Below are 6587 nucleotides of genomic sequence, written 5' to 3'. Positions count from 1 at the left end.
GGGGGGAGACACCAACAGTGCAGGTCCGGGCTGCCCCATGCCTCTTAATCTCCAAGTGGACAACAGCCATGGGCACGTTTAATTTACTAGTGTAGATGTAACCTGAAAGTCTGAGCTGGAGTGGGTAAGCTTCACAAAGACAACATGACTTACACAGCAACACAATGAATCATCACAGGGACGAGAAAGGTGGTAATTTCTCTGAGTGGTTATTCACAGTATTTCTAGAAAATCAAATCTGGCTTTCAAGAGAAAAGAGTCCATGGAATAAGCAGGTTTTGGGGGAAGTCATGTGAAGCAAACCTTAAAGGCTTCAAAAAACCCTGTTCTTTATGCTGGGAAGACCTGCTGCGCAAATGATTTACTTTGTGCTGATGCACTCGCAGAGCTGCCCAGTGGCTGCTGGAAAGGGCTGTTACCAAACCCCGTGTGGTAGCAGTGGGCCTTGGCTCTCAGCTAAACAGCTCCAGCTTCACACCGCCACCCTGCAGCACCAATGACTGGCCCATGCTATATGCACACGGGCTGGCAATGTAGCCAAAACCAAAATTTGACTCACTGTGTAATTTCTTTTAGGAGGTACAAACCTGCTCCTAATGAAAATTTAATGTTCTGTGACTCACAACTCCATTGAATTTTATAGAAATCCTTATGGTGTTGACATTTATTAGCAAAGTAACAGGTACAACCTTGGTTATTTAGAGCCAGCTAGAATTATCTTAATGAGTCCTCTTGGTTATTTAGAGCCAGTTAGAATTATCTTAATGAGTCCTCTTGTTAGGAGTTCTCGAATAATCTCATCTTCTCTATACAACAAGAGCAGTTCACACTCACAGACCAAAATAGGTTAGGTCTCAATCAACCCACAAATTCCAATTATAGACTTCATGGGTTTGGACATTGCCTTGAGACTAAGCTATTGAATATTTTATTAGCAAATTGCAGCGATAACCCTACAACTGTTTTCAAAATTATTTCCTCTTATGTATTTCTTTCCCATCATGTTATTTCCTTCAAAATACAAAGTGTAATTTTCTCTCCTCTTTCACGGTATATTATTCTCATCCAAAACTCTTTATCTTTCCTTTTGGCTATTTATACCTCAGAATATTGCTGAAAACAAAAAACTTATTTTTTTTTTCTTTAATTGACAGAGAAGAGCTTTAATTTAATACAACTATAGAATTATTAGTTTTGGGCAAGACAGCATTAGCGATGATATGTTCTTAACCAATAGAGTTGTTGCAGACACAGTGGAAACTTGACAAAAACAGTGAAGCTCAGATTTAAGCCTATGAAATTGTGTCTAAGACCCTCCTTGCCCTCTCTAAAATTCCTGTAGGGAACTCACATTCAGACTGACACTAAAATGTTGAATTGTATTTCTGGGCAATTCTAAAGAACTTGAATATCTTTGCCATATTTTACCCAAGAAGAGGTTACATTTCAACTAACACAGTTTTACTTAAAAATACCCTTTTTTAGTCTGTTTGTAAGATATTTCAGAAAAAAAATTTAGGTGAAAAAAATAATATAAATAAACATTTTTGCTCAGCTTAACTAAAAGGTTTTCCTTTTGGCATATATTCTTTCACAAATAAGTAAAAATTCTGTGGCTTTTCAAGAAAGAAGCTGAAGGGAATTACTTCATAGTTTGCTTGTCCCATGATTTGTGCAATATGTTTTTATACTACCCTTAAAAAGAAGGATGTCTTGGAAGATGAACCATAACAACTTTGAAATTTGTTTCACATGAGTAGAAAACTTATTTGAAGTCTGATGAGAAATTACATTATGGATGTTAATGCAATTCCATCTTGTTATCCAGTACACACAGTTCTTCAAAACTTAATCAAATACAAATATTGAATTTTGAAAAATGGATGTACTAAATTGAGATTTTGCTTTAAGTTACAGTTGTTTTCCTACCTGAAAACCCACCATGAAAAGAACTATGGCTCTTTGATGCACTTTATTTTTTTTTTACCATAATACATTTTCACATGGCTTGGTCTATGTAAATGGTAATGAGGATGATCCTAAAAGCAGAACTAAACTGTCTTGTCCCCAGCCTAAAGGCAGTGAAGAAATGACCAGCTGAGGCAGCCAATTCCTCACTGTTAGACAGTCATCTGTTGGTCAACAACTTCCATTTACTTGAGACCCTTTTCAATTTACCAAAGTAAACACATTCCTGCAAACATCTCAACAAAGTCAAAACTTCTGTGCACGCCCATGGTGTCCTCCTAGTGCTTTACCAGGTAGCAATATTAGGAGGAGGGAGTGGGACTGGGAAGGAAAAGGGACATGCAGTAGTAGGAAAGACATTGTTTGGAAAAAGGATATTGTGGAGGAAAACAGGGCATGCCAAGACTGTAGTAACAGCCCTCTAAGAAGTCAAGTACATAACTACAACATCATAGTTTTGTAAAATGACCCTGTAGTAATGTATGTGATCTTTTAAAAAGGCCTTGGGTTGAATTTTGATAATTGAATGGAAGCTCTGCATGGAAGAAATAAAGCCCTTCCAGTAACACCCCCAGCATCCATGAGCTTCTTCCCCAGTTTACACTGGTGTAGTGAGAGGTCATCAGATCCTAGCTGATGTCACTTATATGCATTTTTTGTCTCCTTCTATAGTATACTAACAGCTCCACCTTCCAAGGGGGTAGGGGGACTTGGAGCTTTTTGCTGTAGATGGACGTGACTGTTTGAAATAGGGGTAGCTAACTCACTGCATACAAAGGATGTTTCAGCTCCCCCCCAGCCCCAAATGAGCAAACCAGAACACAGGAGCCACTGAAGCCACTCTGATAAAATGTAGGGAAGAAGATCAGGAAGATCAAGAAGAGCTGTTCCTAACACTACAGTGTGATACACACTTGGCATGTGAGAAGATCAGATACATAGTGGGATTCCTGGTGCTGAAGTCCATGCAACCTAAAAATAAGTTCCCAGAGCATTTTTCGCTGTGCAGAGGCAAATGTTTCCCAACAGTGGGTCTAACAGACCAGATAAGGCAGATATGACAGAGCTAATTAATTGAGATGTGCAAGAGGTAACTGGAGAGAGAAGCATGGCCTTGAATGACTCAGGTTAGGGTTGTACTGCAAAAAGAGATTTCATGCTGCTTTTTTTTTTTTTTTTTCCTTCTTTCTTGAAAAGCATCCTTTGTTTTGCATAGCAGAGAGGATAAACCCATTTCTTGAACAATTGTCTACCTCCCAAGCATAGCCATGAGATGCATATAGCAGAAAGAGACTTCCTCCAGGTACAAGTCACTGAGAGACATGAGACTACATTCAAAATCTGGTGCTCCTCAGAAGCGACCTGCATCTGGGGATCTATCAAGTGGTTGCTGAAAGCTCAACTGTGACAGCCTTGGAATCATCATGATGTAACATCTCTGTTTCTGGAGGTTCTTCAACATGAACTAATACATTTTAACACCAGGTGTTCATCATCTGTTCTGATTTCCAGTATGATATAGGACCAAAACTGCACCCAGGACGTCTCAAGTCAATTCCAGTATCTTGTGGTTAAACAGGAGTTGTTCCTCAGGAAGCCACCCTCACAGGTTTATATACAAGATTTGCTGCTGAACCAGTGCCAGACATGTGGGATGTATATCCCTATGTATATAGGGGATGAAACAACTTTGAGCACCATCCTGCAGCCACCTGCAGTGTTTAACCATCAGCATGCTTCCTGGCATGGACACGGGCCCTGCTAGCCACACCAGCCCCTTCCCAGCTGGTGCTCTGCTACAGCCCAGGGACCAGCACACACCAGAGCCCGCTCCCAGTATAAACAGACAAACACCACCACCACAGTTTGTGGGGGCTGGAGGAGAGAAGACTGTAGCCAGATAGGCACAAGCCATGTTGCCTCATGCCCGCAGAAGAATAGAAGGAGAATGAACACGCTAAACAAATGATGGCAGTGCAGAGGCTGCTACAGAGCAACCACAATTGTAGTTGCCTGTTATACTTAACACCTACAGCTCCTACTCAACAGTGTGCTTGGGAAACCTTTCATGGATTCACTTCTGGAGCTTTTAACACAAAAAGTGAATGACTGAACTGCTCCCTCATACTACTTTCAGGAATGTCAAGAGTGGACCTGAAGGACTCTGGAAGACCCAAAAATGCAACAACTTCTATTTTCTGACTTTAATGTTGAACAACACAGGACTTTCAGGAAACCCAGGAGATTTATAAGGTCAAATCTGGTGTGCATCCACCAGTGTCCCAACCTCCATCAGGCTTTTGGAGGACTCCTTAGCTTGGGGCTAAAATCCTGTACACCGCACATCATCTGGGGCTGCAGTCTGCATGTTACCCAGATGTCCAGGAGAAGGATATTGTGTATCCCAAGGGAATGTAAGTTAATGAAGTGCAACCTTCCCCTGATTTCTTCATATTACAAGTTTCATGAATTTTATCCATCAAAGGATGTAATTTACAGCAAGAGCCTAAACTCATGTGGCTGACACTCTGTGGGTTTGGAAGGGAGCTGTACGGATGTGATGAAGGTGTAAATTAAAGTGGGTCACATCAAGATTATTCTAATTTACCTCTTCCCGTGCTTGAAGAGTTGGCTTCCACTGCAGCTGCTGCCTCAAGCACCCCAGCCCATAACTTACACTAATTGAGCTCCTAATGCAAGACTCATGTTAATAAGTAGGTAGAAATACAAATGCAGTTTGAGTGCATTGCTATAAGACTCTGCCCATCAGAGATACTCCATACTATCTTGTAGCCCAGTGCCCCTGCAAAGCAGTCCGTAAAATGCCCCAGTGCAATGGCAGCAGCACCCATCTGCTCCCTCAGCAGGCTACCTCCAGGCAGAAAGCAAACCCCTTCCTTCAAGACAGTAATTCAATGGTACCAAAGCAAGAAGGGGGATGGACAGCACCCACCCCAGGGGCCATCGAGATGAGGGGCTGGTTTCCATCCAGGGCTGGAGCAGGGAGCCGTGCTCAAGGGGGTGAAGGGAGGGGAGGAGCCGCCAGGTTTCTCGGTGGCATTTCCCTCCCCTGGGCACAACTCATGGCTGGCTGTGCCAGGCCTGGAGCATGAGGAGCTGCTGGCAGCCTGGAGCAGCTGGTGGCCACATCCGCATGGGAGGGTGCCACATCATGCAGGCCAGTGTCCCTAGGAAAAATAACCTGTCAATCACTAACAGAGTCTCAGGAGATGCTCCTACTTCGTAGGAGTAGATGTCAGAGAACAGCTGAGCAGGGGGCTGGGGTTTATTTTTAATTTTGTAAAGTAAATTTGCCTTCCACATGATCCTCTCATTCTTCCTCTCACAGCACTTTTAAATTGAAAGACAGTAAATGGCGCACACAGGTCTCAGCAAGCTAAGCCACAGTACAGAGCTGCTGTAAATCTCAGCACTTGCTGTAGCTGTCTCACAGACATGCCTGTGCTTCCCAGAGACAACATCTTCCTTTTCCTTACACCCCTCTAGAAACATGCCAGAGTAAGTGCAAGTAACAGAGCCCGCTGAGTAAGCCCGCAGGCACTTTCCAGCCAGCGCTGCTTGCCTCTATTTACATGTCCGTGCAAGCAACCACGCTCACTTAGCAGTGCCCTGGGTAATTGAACACACAGTCCCAGACCACCACGCGTTTGGCCATGGAGGAAAACCTCTGGATGCAAAAACCCTTCTCAGGTGGAATCACATTTCACTCCTGGAAAGTTTATTGGCTGATCTACAAGAACTCTCGAATACAGTTTATGAGCCTGTAAATGCTCCCTGCCATGAAGTGGCCCCAGGAGCCAAGGATAATGTGTGAGATTTTTCCACAAGCCTTTTAACTGAAGGAGTGCTGGGCTATGGTGCAGGCGACTCCAAGGCAGGCTGTAGGGAAGGGTAGTCATGAGCACAGGGAGGCTGAGCTCCTTCCTACAAACATCACCAGCTGCCTCCAGCCCAAGCCTGCTGTGGTTGCACCTGGGCCAGGGGAGCTGGCAACTGGCTGGCCCCACAGAGATGGCCACGTCCCTGGAGGCATCTGCTGCCCCTGATCCAAAATCTCTCGCTTTCTCATGGTCTTATGTTCTTGTCTTTCACTGGCAAGAACCAGGCAGTTGTGATAAAATTAGGACAGCTGCTGCTGACAATTAATTAGCTTTAGATAAGGTCTTCAGGGTGGCCACTGGGAAATAAGTTAATGCTGTTTAAGCCAGCACTGTAAAGCCCCCCCGGCTGTCTCTGCCAGCTCTCACCGTGCCAGCAGGCACGAGGCTGTGGAGGAAGGGGCACCGCCGGGCTCTGCTTGCAGAGCTGGATCCCCCCCAGCACAGCACAGCACTGCCCAGGGGCTGGCACGCTGTGCCCATGGATGGCAACTTCATGGGTTTCTGTGTTCTTTTTTTTTAAATGGGTGTTTGTTCTGGCGTAGTCTGAAACACTGCTGGCCCTCAGGAAAAGTAAATACCTGCCCAACATGGTAAAACCCCCCTTTTCATCCTAACTTATTCTCCACCTTGCCTGTATGTAGGTATTACTTTATGCAGAAAGAGCAAAGAATGGGATTTCATAGACGCTTATCACACCAAAGCCACATTTCCAGCCTC

This window comes from Tyto alba, unplaced genomic scaffold, assembly GCF_018691265.1.
Source record: "Tyto alba isolate M040663 unplaced genomic scaffold, T.alba_DEE_v4.0 Super-Scaffold_9, whole genome shotgun sequence".
NCBI classification, from domain to species: domain Eukaryota; kingdom Metazoa; phylum Chordata; class Aves; order Strigiformes; family Tytonidae; genus Tyto; species Tyto alba.
This window is presented reverse-complemented; position numbering follows the sequence as displayed.